Raw genomic sequence first — 13351 nt, forward strand, 5'->3', positions numbered from 1 at the left:
TATATTAAGTTCTGCTTTAGATGTGAGATACAATCAATTCAGTCCTTAATTAGGGGATAAAAAGTTCAGACCAGCCAATCTTGTATCACTGCTCATATTTATCTTTTTTTCTCTCCTACAATTGGGCACAGAGGCTTTTTCTAGCTGCTTTCTTGGTCAGGCCACTAGATGGCATCATTATATTGTACGTTGTGTTTGTGTTGTCTTTGAACTGTCAATGGGGGAATCCAGACTGGAGAACTGTGGCATTTCAAGGGGTGACTCACACATCCGCGTTGTGTTTTCTTATTCAGAATTTATCCTTACTTATAGGCATGAAGGTTGATTCAACCATCATAAGCAGCATTTATTTTTATTCCAGACAGTTTAATATCTGTAAGTAAGTACAAAGGTATCCGTTTGGCATCGTTGTTTGAGTATGGGACTCAACTCTAGGAAACTAGAGTTCAAATCCGCACTCAACCATAAAATCCACTGGGTGACCTTGAACACATCATACACACTCAGCCTTAAAGGAAGGCAGTAAAAAATCTCCATTAATAACACCTTTTAATGTCTCGCTAGGTCACCTAAGATGGAATACCCATAGGAACATATATTTTCTACGCTTATCTAAAGTTTGCATCATTTTACCACCACAAGCAATATTTTAAGGGAGTGGTTAAATAGTTAGATTACCATCTCACTACACTGAAAATCCCGGGGCATTCTCTGAAAGTGCAGCAAGTCTGAATCTGGGCAGTGTTTGGATGGGAGGCTATCAAGTAATGCCATCAAAGTTTCATAGAATCATAGAATAGTAGAGTTGGAAGAGACCTCATGGGCCATCCAGTCCAACCCCCTGCCAAGAAGCAGGAAATCGCACTCAAAGCACCCCCGACAGATGGCCATCCAGCCTCTGCTTAAAAGCCTCCAAGGAAGGAGCCTCCACCACAGCCCGGGGGAGAGAGTTCCACTGCCGAACAGCCCTCACAGTGAGGAAGTTCTTCCTGATGTTCAGGTGGAATCTCTTTTCCTGTAGTTTGAAGCCATTGTTCCGCGTCCGAGTCTCCAGGGCAGCAGAAAACAAGTTTGCTCTTTCGACTGTATGCCGAAAAAATGAAATGTGATCTGGAGACAGTGGATGTTGATGATAATTTGCAAGAACATAAAAATCACAAGACTTGCAATCTATGTATTTCAGCATTTCTCTCTTACAGCAATCAATCAGACTCAAGATATGGATATCCTCCCACTCGTGTTCCCTAATACTCGGTATTCAGAGACATGTTGGCTGCTTTCATGTTATTCCCTGGTTTTAGCAAGGGCAGATGCACCAGTAAATAAGCAGCAGTCCATCATGTGATAGCATATGCTCTGGAACCAAGAAGATACTCTGCTCCCCATTCTATTATGCTCAGGGCCGGCCCCACCATAGAGGCCACGTGAGGTGGCCGCCTCGGGCGCAGGTCCCCGGGGGGCACCGTCAGGCTTCCCCTGCCCCTGCGGGGGGGGGCACTTTTCCCCAACCCCTGCGTGGCGCCGGCGGGGGGGGGGCGCTTTTCTCCACCCCCCGCTTAATATTTTAAATTATCTCTGGCCGGCCCTGACTATGCTGAACAAAATCCTCCCTATGACTTCCCCTCACATATTTGTACATGGCTATCATGTCTCCTCTCAGCCTTCTCTTCTGCAGGGTAAACATGCCCAGTTCTTTAAGCCACTCCTCATAGGGCTTGTTCTCCAGACCTTTGATCATTTTAGTTGCCCTCCTCTGGACGCTTTCCAGCTTGTCAACATCTCCCTTCAACTGTGGTGCCCAGAATTGGACACAGTATTCCAGGTGTGGTCTGACCAAGGCAGAATAGAGGGGGAGCATGACTTCCCTGGATCTATACACTATTCCCCTATTGATGCAGGCCAAAATCCCGTTGGCTTTCTTAGCAGCTGCATCACATTGCTGGCTCATGTTTAACTTGTTGTCCACAAGGACTCCAAGATCTTTTTCACATATACTGCTGTCTAGCCAGGTGTCCCCCATTCTGTATCTTTGCATTCCATTTTTTCTGCCGAAGTGAAGTATCTTGCATTTATCCTTATTGAACTTCATTTTGATAGTTTTGGCCCTTCTCTCTAGTCTGTCAAAATCGTTTTGAATTCTGCTCCTGTCTTCTGAAGTGTTGGCTATCCCTCCCAGTTTGATGTCATCTGCAAACTTGCAAACTCCATGATGGAAGGAAAGTGAGATATACGTGTTGTAACTTACAGTGATCCCAACTGGAAACATAATGAGCAGCACAGCAAACTTATGACAATCACTCTTAAGTTTTAGAACAAATTTCCTTCAAAACATTTGTTTTTATTCTTTATCACTAGCTTTCTATTAAGACACAGCTATTCCAGGTACATATTTCTCCAACAACAGTTAACAACTATCATAAAAGTAGTTGATTTAATTTTAATAGGCTTTATTTCTAAGCCCTGTGGAAACAAAAATCAATACGATTCATAATTCTTTAATCACTCCTTAGATCTATGATATACAGAACTGCCATTAGGAACTGTTACACCTGACACCCACTATGACAGAAAATATTTTAACTGGTAAGAAAATGTAAGGAAAAGAAAAAAAGACTGGATCCAAAGAATGTGTGCATTGTTATTCATATTGTGTCATTTCCCAGACCAGCAAACACAGATTTTGTTTGATCAATAAATCACCCATGCATTTCTTCTTTATCTCCTCTTCCCCATTTCCCTTCAGGCACCTAGATTAATACAAATTGCAGAATCATAGTTTGCTATAATGTCCAATTGGGGCAATGGTAAGAAAGTTCCACACAAACCAGAACTGGAAACCACATTTAACATAACTTGTTAGACTGGATGTGTTAAATGTGTGACTTATATAAAGACAAAGGTGTGGGACTCAGGGGAGAGCAAAGAAATAGATCTTGGGGGGAGGGGGGGGAGATGGTATCTGCTATTTATTTTGTGTTGCTTCATATCTCTCTGGATCCTCCAGTGTGACTCCATGGTCAACATCTGCCTAAAGCTGACCACAGAGTTGTGCTGGAGTACTTAGAGATTCCTACAGAGGTATTTTCTCAGGGTAAAAAATGTGTTATTGATTTATTTATTTTCTCCACTTCCTCTGGGAGTTTGCTATTTGGACATTGGTACTGAACATAGGTTTCTAACTATCACTCAAGAAACAGTGAGTGAAGCTATACATTGCCTCCTTTAAGTCTTACTGATGTCCAATAAGATCTAGGGTTCCCCAATTCAGACTTAATTCAGCAGAAGTAATGCAGGTAGCATCTTAACCATAGAATTTATGACAGCTCTGGAAACTGAATTTCCTCGAGGAATGAGCTAAAGCAAACCAGGGCCCTCCGAGTCTCCTTCTTTCAACCTTGGTAGCCTTTGACAATATATATGAGAAGGCAAAAGGAATGGAAAAGTGTCAGTGGCATTCTGTTAGCTTTGAACTACTATCCAGAGATCCAGTTCCACTCAAATGTGCATACAGATCTTCTGCACATTTCTATTCATTTCTTTAGAAGAAAACTATTTTGCATGTACAAGTGGATGGAGCTGCTACTGGTAAAACATCAAAGTTTGAAGCAGTATATTCATTCGAGTAGCCAGGTAGATAACAGAGCACATTACAAAGGGCCTATCCTCCAATATTTCACAGAGGGAAATAGGATCGACTTGTAAAATTTCTGTCCTCACACCAAGAATCTTTGCCAGTGCGTCTCTGTTTATCTTCATGCAGTAGAATATTCTCTTATTTTTCATTTACTTCAAAATAGTTTTTTTCCAGACTGTTTGCGTTTGATGTTAAAAGAAAACATATATAATTAATAATGTTATGTGTTGGTAACAATATTAATCTAGCTTTATTGAGAGAAAGGGGGCAGTGAATTGAGCAAATAGCAAATCAGATCATGAAGGGCTAGCAGGGAAGGCAGCAAGGAAACCAACCCCTATGAGGAACAGCTTAGGAAGCTGGAGATGTTCAGCTTGGAGAAAAGAAGGCTGAGCGGGGACATGGGAGCCATGTTTAAATATGTAAATGGATGTCACATTGAGGAGGGTAATAATAAGAGACCAATGCTCCATTGGTAGTCATGTAAGAGAGCAAGTACATATATTATTGTTTTGAAAAATACTGTAAGTCGAAAGAATGAAATGTGGGTGTTGATGATAAATTGCAAGAACTTACAATCTATGTATTTCAGCATTGCTCTCTTACAACAACCAAACAGACTCAAGACATGGATATCCTCCCACTCGTGTTCCCGAATACTCGGTATTCAGAGACATATTGGCTTCTTTCATGTTATTCCCTGGTTTTAGCAAGGGTAGATGCACCAGTAAATAAGCAGCAGTCCATCATGTGATAGCATATGCTCTGGAAACAAGAAGATATTCTGCTCCCCATTCTACTATGCTAAACAAAATCCTTTGCCATGGTGGCATCAAATCTACTTTTGCTTTCATGTTTGTTCTTCCAGCAAGTACTATGGTCTATATGGGGACCATACAGCTCCTAGACTTCTTTCCTAAGAAAATATCATCTACCATATATTATTACTGTTTATTATTATTATTATTATTATTATTATTATTATTATTATTATTATGACACAGCAAACAAGATAAATATGCTGGATTTCGTATCACAAAATCACAAGTCGAACACTTCCCAAGTGTCTAGGACTGTGTGATGTATTTTCAGATGATGCGCGCAGATCCCAGTAGGGTGGCCTTTTGCAGTTGGCAGATCGTAATTTTGTCAATGTCTATTGTTTCCAAATGGGAGCCCCGGTGGTGAAGTGTGTTAAAACACTGAGCTGGAGACTGAAAGGTCCCAGGTTCAAACCCCGGGAGCGGCCGCTGTTAGCTCCAGCTCCTGCCAACCTAGCAGTTCGAAAACATGCAAATGTGAGTAGATCAATAAGTACCACTCCGGAGGGAAGGTAACGGCGCTCCATGCAGTCATGCTGGCCACATGACCTTGGAGGTGTCTACGGACAACGCCGACTCTTCGGCTTAGAAATGGAGATGAGCACCAACCCCCAGAGTCAGACATGACTGGACTTAACGTCAGGGGAAAACCTTTACCTTTACCTATTGTTTACAAATGCTGGCTGAGATCTTTTGGCACGGCACCCAGTGTGCCCATCACCACCGGGACCACCTGCACTGGTTTCTGCCAGAGTCGTATTTTTTATTATTATTATTATTATTATTATTATTATTATTATTATTGTTGTTGTTGTTGTTGTTATTGGAACTTCAGAAAGAATGGCCATAAAAATGACATTTCCTGTCCCAAGTTTGTATGTGACTCCATTGACCTTATCACAATAGCATATAGATTCACCCCGCATTGGGGCGAATCTGTAAAGTCCTGGCAAGGGGCATTGGGAGCCCGTCACCACACACCCTGAATCGCCCAACTTCATGCCACGAGGGGAAGCATCCACTGCCCAGCTTCCCCTCATTGTTTTAAAGGCAAAACGTGAAGCTTCCCATGTTGCTGTTGAGACTGTATTATTGTTTGAGATCCACTGATTATACTCATGGCAACATTACTTTAAAACATCATTTACTTCCTGCAAAGCTTGCTCTCCCCCTTTGCCACGATGCCCGGCAGGAAGTACTTGTGCATCGTGTAATGGGCTTTGTGGCAAAAGGGGAGAGCAAGTAGTGTATGATGGGCAAATTAGCCCATACAATGAGATTGCATGTCAATATACCAGAAACCTAGATGAAATGAAGTTGGTAAATGTCAGCACTTGAATCCATGGTCTCTTTTGGAGCATGACAAGAACAATTCCAATGGATTTCCGCTTTGAAATGGACCATGGCATTTTTTCCAGGTTGATAACAGAGCGTGTACAATTTCTGAGCCTTTTTCCTGCTCAAGTTGTCATCGACAGTGCATAGTCTGGGGCAGGGGGGGAAACACCCCATGGACATTCCCATGCATGCCCTGAAAAAAGTCCTCATATGTCATGTGCAACATAAACCCTAATGGAAACAACAGCAACAGCTCCTAGTTGTCAAAAAATTCTCCTCCCCTAGGGCACCACATTACCTACTTAGACAAGTTTTATGTGGATTTTGGGCCTATTTACCTTGATTCACTTCATTTGTTTTTGTCATGTGCTGTCAAATCTACTTATGACAGCCCTATGAATGAGAGGTCTCCAAGGGACACTGTTATTAACAGCCTTGCTCATGTCACATTGAGAAGTGTCACATTCAGAAGCAGTTTGCCAGAATCTTGTTCTGTGCTGTACTAATAACAGTGAGTTTAAAAGTGTCAGAGCTGTTGCTTCGATGAGATGTTCCTTAATTGTTACCTCCCACTATTGTTGCTGCCAGGTAGCTTCCCATCCAAAGTTACCACACTGTCCTCACTGTCAGTTTTCTTCTGCCAATGCAGCTATTACAAGTTGAGCATCCATATTCCCGAATTCTTAAATCATCTGAAAACTAAAAATATCACAATGGGTGACTGAGAGAATTACACCTTTGCTTTCTGATGATTCAGTGTACATAAACTTTGTTTCATGCTCAAAATTATTTAAACTATTATATAAAATTACCTTCAGGCTATGTGCATGAGGTGTAGATTAAACATAAATGGTTTTCAGGTTTAGACTTGAGACCCATTTGAAAGATATCTCATTTTGTACATTTATGAAGAAATCCAAAATGAAAACAGTTCTGATCCCAAGCATTTTGTATAAGGAACATTCAACCATTACTCCCTGAAGGGAATGAAGGATAGATTGGATACCTTTTAGGTTGGTGTCTTCACTGTGGGTGAACCTACTTGAAGCCTGGACTCTCAGCTGAGATTGACTTCCTGACATGATTATTCTTAGCTTGACCCAGTTTAACTTTCTAACCATCTTAGATGGGTGCTTATGGACAAAAATTGCCTCCATACACACAGTTGCATGATCAGGCCTAGAAGCAGTTCTAGATCCCCTCAAAAACCTTAACTGTGCCACCCTTGTGACCTCTCAATGTTGGTTTCAGGTGTTGACTCAAGCAACAGGATTATTCTGACCCCAGGGACAAATTAGAAACATTTAAAGGGGACTTAGAAGTACACTTTTTGGTAGGTTGTTTCTTGTACTTTAAATGCTTGTTGTTCATTAAGCAGCTATTAAAAAAAACACATTAGCATAAGTAGGATTCCATTTCCTAGCAGAGCAATATCAAACATTTATATATTTACAGCTTTTCTCATGTCAAACAATGCAGAGAATTGATCCCAAGAGAAGCTTCGGGCAAAACCCGCTGTAAACATTCTGTACACACTAGCCGTAGACAGCCAAAAATTAATGATCTCATTTTAATTAATAAAACACAAATGATCTCATTAAAGCAAATCAGGGAACAACTCTAGTTTTTCAACTATCTTTGTTCCGGATATGCACTGTTCATCTGCTGTGTATTTATTTCCTGCTTTTAATTATGCAGGCAGTACAAATCAAACAAAATGCAGATGAACTGTGTGGGAATGACAGCTTATTTTCAGATGCTTTAAGAGCCCTGTTTTTGTGGAGGAAAACAACTACCCTTTCCCTACTTATGACAGCTCTTGACACTTTTTCTTTACCCCCTATGTGCAAAATAGGAAGCTTTTAAATATATTTTCTCTTCAGTGGATCTTAATATTTATCACCACACAAGGATGTAAAGTTTTAGCAGCAAGATAAAATACAGTGATGCTGAAATGTGTATGTAAGAGACAAGCAAAGTTAAAAAATCCCCTTTCTTCACCATGTAATCATTCATAATTCAGCTAAGAGTTCTAGGCAGCCATCAAGCCTTTTGAAAAGCTATAATTTCTTTCTGAAGTTTTCTCTGCAAAGAATACAGGGTATATTACAGCCATCTTCAGAAGCTTTTGCTGGGGGAAAAACAACCCAAAAACTCCCCTTTGTGCTACTTCAAAAGTTAATCAGAAACATTGTTCTGGAGGCAAATGAATTGAGAGTTCTACCTTTGTATTTTTTTTGTCTGAGACTGCATTATTGTTTGAGATCCACTGATTAGACTCATGACAACATTACATTAAAAACATCATTTAGTTCCTGCAAAGCTTCCTTGGGGACTGTGGTTATATTCTCTTAGGAAACTGAATCCAAGGGCTGAATAATTACACCATGTAACAAAATTCGAAAAAAATTATGTTCCTGGTTTCAAAGTGTTATTTCTTGTTTAATTGTGTGATACTTACTTGGAAAGTAGCTATTATACTCCAGAAACATTGTTTTTGTGGCTGCCACAAACTATGTTGCATTGGTTGAGACTTGATGAGAAATTCATCTAAAAGCTATAGCAAAATGTGCTACAGAATATCCTGCAAAAAAAATAATAATTAAGGCTTAATAAACATTTCCCATGATTTTATGATAGAACCTGTTAAGAAATGGCATTTATAACCCAGGAATAAAAACTGTGTTACATAGTGTTATTAGTGTGGGGGGCAGTTAGAGGGGAGCAAGGAGAACAAATTTGAATGCTTACAGTCACAAGCACAATGTTTACAAAGACACAGTTTGGAAACTCAGAAATCTCCAGATAGGGTGAGATCAGATATCCTTAGCACACATTTAGAAGCTCTGCTCTCGTGGTAAAATATGTCTGTTTCCCTTAGTAGCGTGGGCTGTTCTCACCTCCTGTATCTGGCCCATTGGTTTGCTTTGTCTCAAGATTTATCATCAGGAGATACACTCGGACTTCACTGCCAGATCTTGGCTGCAGTGGCACCTACCCTCCAGAAAAGACTAGCTATGGAAAGAAAACGTGCTAATTGCAGGGCGAATGCATTTCTCTTACAATCTAGTTTGGCACAGTGGAAATTTTGCTATTTTTCTGAAGTTACTAAAAGCAGGAAAACAGAAATCAAGGGAAAGTGGAAACCAAGATGAGCACATTTCCAACTCTAGAATCCAAAACAAAATAAGCAAGGATGTGGGTTACAAAGTATGTGTCTCTTCTTTGTATCATAGGTATTGTCTCAAGTTCCTGCTGCTCAATTCCTCCTGTTCAGGTATTCATTATTACAAAACAAAAGTTGTTTACTCTTGTAAATATTCATTAAAATGGTTATAATATGTAACCACCAGTTTAATGTATCTCAACCATCAAAATAAAATAATAACAATTAATAGTTGTTAACAAAGTAAAGGACCGAGTATATAAACTTGTTGTGAATTCTCCCTCCCGTGGAAGGTTTCTAGGCCAGAAAAAACTATGCCGTTTTCTTCTCGGTTGTGACTTGAATTCAAAAAGTCAATATTTACTTGAAAGATACTTGTGATGTTTTTGAAAATGCCAAAAATAAACAATGTATTTGAAGATGCCAAAAATAGAGGACAAGGGTCTCCGGGTTGTTGTAACCTCATTTCGGGAAGCTTTCCCTTCGTCAGGCTTCTGTATTGTCTTCCACAAAAATGTAATTTTTAGTATAAATTCTTATCTGTTGTGTGGATTAGGCTCTACTGTCAGGCTTTCAATAGCGAGCCAGATTCATTATTCCCAACCCATACAGATCCAGCACTTCTTGAAAAAAATTGACAGGGTACTATATAGTGAATATTGCACATGGCATTGGCACATCATCAGTTCTTGTTGCCCTAGCTCATCATCTCCAGTAACAAGACGCAACATCCTTCCTTTACAATCTTAACATAAGGAAACCTGTATGTATAGTAAAACTTTTACATTGCTAACTTCACAGCAAAATGAGTAAGGAGAGACTGGAGTCACCCAACTCCTACATGTTAATCTGCCTTGAAATATTCACATCCATCCTGTGATTAAGAAAAAAAACAGCTGTTCCCACCAGCAAGAGGTAGGATGCATTTGACAAAATAATAACCCGTCATTAGACAGAAAGAGAAGCATACCAACATGTTAAGAGCTGGACAGTGAAACAAAGCATTGGAGAGGTTTCAAATTTTACTGGCAGAGGAACATCAAGCTAACAAGCAGAGATTTATTTTTCCAGAGCTTGGGGAAATTATTGCTATTATTATTTGGACTACAATGCCCTGAATCTCACAGCCAGCATGGCCAATGGCCATGTGGTGAGGTGCAGTCCAGCTCTCGAGTTGCAGACCAAAGAAGGAACTCTTCCAAACTCACAATTTGTATTAGACTTGGTCACAAAATCCATTTTATGACTGAGACAAGGTAAATATTTCCCATTATTGTTGCTTATCTTTCCACTATGTGGACTACTTTTTATACCTGTATATCGATTTCAGAAGATGTGAACATATTTTTCTAGCTGCTCAGAAAGGGTTGCAACATCTTCAAAACTCTAACTAAAATGGTGCTATATCTCCTAGAAACATTGAGTCCTGGCAGTTTCCATTTTATATATGAAGCGCTTGACTCATATAGAGAAAATCCTAACAGTATGTAGCTGAACAAGTTGACTCTGAAGTTGATCCTGCGATTCTAACAGGTTTATGCAAGGTGTGCAGATCAAAAGGGATTCATGTTTTTAGTTCTTGTTGAAGTTCACATCTTATTCCGAGAAGCTTAGGGGCGGCGGGGGGGAGGGGGGGACATGATATGAGAGCCAATGATTCAAAGATGATAGCACTTGAGAAGCCTTTTAAAGACTCATCAAAACCATGGAAATCAATTGAACTGCTTCCCCTTTTGCTTGTCAATCTTTAGATTAGTGATTTGATAGCAAAACCAAGTGCCAAGCATCAAGTCTGATTCTAAACTCTGAATGACTGTGAGGGTGCTGGATATGCAATGAGTGTATTCTGCCCATATTTGGGCTGCAGTTTGGAATTTTTTCTTATTCCATACAGTTACTCTTCTCCCTTCCATATGCTTTCAGGCTAAAACTCCTATCATCCCGAACCACTTACTGTGCTGGCCAGGGTTGATGGGTATTGCAAGCCAATAAACTAGTCTACCTCTCTGTTTTACAGTGAAGTAGGAAACACTTATTCTTCCTTCGTGTCCTAAAGTGAAGTAGTAACCAATCAAGGAAATGGAAAGAAATCTTTCAGCTGTCCTGGACTACTTTCCTCATTAGCTACTTTCTTTTACCGTAATATATTCCAGTATAACATGCTGCTAAGTGAATATGGACCTCTTCACATGGGCCCAAATTTGGCGGTGTGACAGGTTTTTGGTAGTTTCGCCATGGAGCCCAACAGCTCCCATCACACCCCAAGGAGTACTTCCGTGGCAGCTCCAGGGCAAAACTGATTTAAAAAGCCAGCTGCTGCCAAGAATTAGCAGGCAGTGAAAGATGGGGGGGGGGCATCCAGTCTTTTGATAGAAATTAACGAGAACAGACAGCTTCCTGACACTTCCCCCTGTGTGATGAAGTTGGGGGAAGCTGGGACGATGCAGGTTGCAGGGTGTCAGGTCCCTATGACCCCTCGGCAGGAGCCGCCATGATTGCCGCAATCCGCCGCAATCCACAATGATTCCAGCAGCGTGTGTAAGTAGGTCTTATAACTTTATACAACAGATCAAGTTGCATTTGCTGAACTTCTAAAAAAATAATCCACATATGTAACAAATATCTCTGGATGGAATCTTGTTAGTTATGCACCCATATTTATGTTCCTTGATAGAAATAGTTGGATACTTCTGTACAGTACAGCATAGTTGATGGTCATAGAACCAGCATTTTGCATCTGGTGGCAGTGTACGTTAAAGATGTGAATGCAGTACTGCACTCAGTTTTGGTTGTCTCATTTTAAGAAGGATATAAACAAGTTGGAGCAGGTTCAGAGAAGGACAACAAGGATAATAAGAGACATGGAAAACATATGGGAGGGGGATTGAAGGTCCTGGGCATCTTTACCTTGATGAAGAGTAAGCTGAGGGGAGACATAATTGTATTCTCTAAATACCTCAAGGGTAGGACGTCATCTAATATTCTAACAGTAGATGTTAGAATATTCTAATTGAATGTTAGAAGGAGATCCTTGGCAATAAAATGAATTTGACAATGGAAGCAATTGTCTCGAAAGGTGGTAGGATCTACTTCTCCAGACATCTTTAAAGAGAAGTTGGATGCTTTAGCTAGAAATCCTATCTAAGCAGGGGGCTGGATTAGGTGGCCCATAAGGCCTCTTCTAACTCTATTTTTTCTACACTTCACATTGTACATTCCACATTACATGTGCAGGTGAGCATTGTGCACTGCAATTCTGCTTTTCTTATTTGTTTGCACTTCTAGTTACACAATACTGCAATTTACTAAGGCACAATTATCACATAACTTATATATTTTCAGGGCATGACATAATGGGAATTGGTAAAGAGAGTAATTTTTTAAGTTTAGATTTATGTACTTGTAAATTCATAAATTAGTTCCAGTCAATATGATATATTGCTGCTTAGGCAAAGTGTGCAAATTTCATATAAGGGAAATTGCTTTTAAGTACTTCTCCTCCTCTTCCATTAGGACCCAGCATGTGAAATTTTATCTTTTACCCACTGCATGATTTGTTTCAACACTGAATGATTAATGATACTGTATAACTTCATTTTGGGAAAACAGACTCCTTTTTATGACTTTGGATGGATAATTTAGCAAGAGAGATAATTTAGGCTTTCTACACCCCTCTCCAGATGAAGCTCTGCAGCCAACTAAGTCTAGAAAGGACTGAATACTAATTATTCTAAATTAAAGCACAGATACTTCATTAGCTTTCAGTTGCAAGAGGTGGGAGACAGAACAGGCCTCCAATAGATTTCTTTAGTAATGTCCACAAAATTACAGCTTGGAAAGGTTCCTTTTTTACAGCTCCCAGAATCCATCAGGAGGTCCAATGTTGCCTAATGTTAAGTCTGGGGACCTCTTCACACAGAGCAAAAATGCCTCGTTTTGCCGCCTTTGTGCATGGCTTTCACGGGGCCTGCCATTGACAAGGTCCAAAATCTGGAAAAACAACTTTTCCAAAGTTTTACTATCATATCCTCTTAAGTCTATATGCTTTGTTTGCACTGCAACTCTCTTAGAATTTAAAAATCCAACTTTTATTTACTCCCACCCTTTTTCTTTTCCCTATACAGTACTTCTGGAATTTGCTTGATAAACATTCATCTCTACAGGCCCCTTTAGTTCAAGTTATCTATGATAGAAGTTATGGATTTGCTGCCTGAACATTTTTTTCTTTCCACACTTATGAATCTCATTCATCTGCCTATGACTAAACTGTTCTCTTTTTTCCACTTGGCTATCAGATGCCTGGATCTCACAAGAAACTAACTTGTTTTCCACCTGGACTGTATCTATAATTTTTTAAAATATCTGGTTGTATCAGTAAAAATGTTTATGGAA

Source organism: Anolis carolinensis, chromosome 6 (assembly GCF_035594765.1).
Source record: "Anolis carolinensis isolate JA03-04 chromosome 6, rAnoCar3.1.pri, whole genome shotgun sequence".
NCBI classification, from domain to species: Eukaryota; Metazoa; Chordata; class Lepidosauria; order Squamata; family Dactyloidae; genus Anolis; species Anolis carolinensis.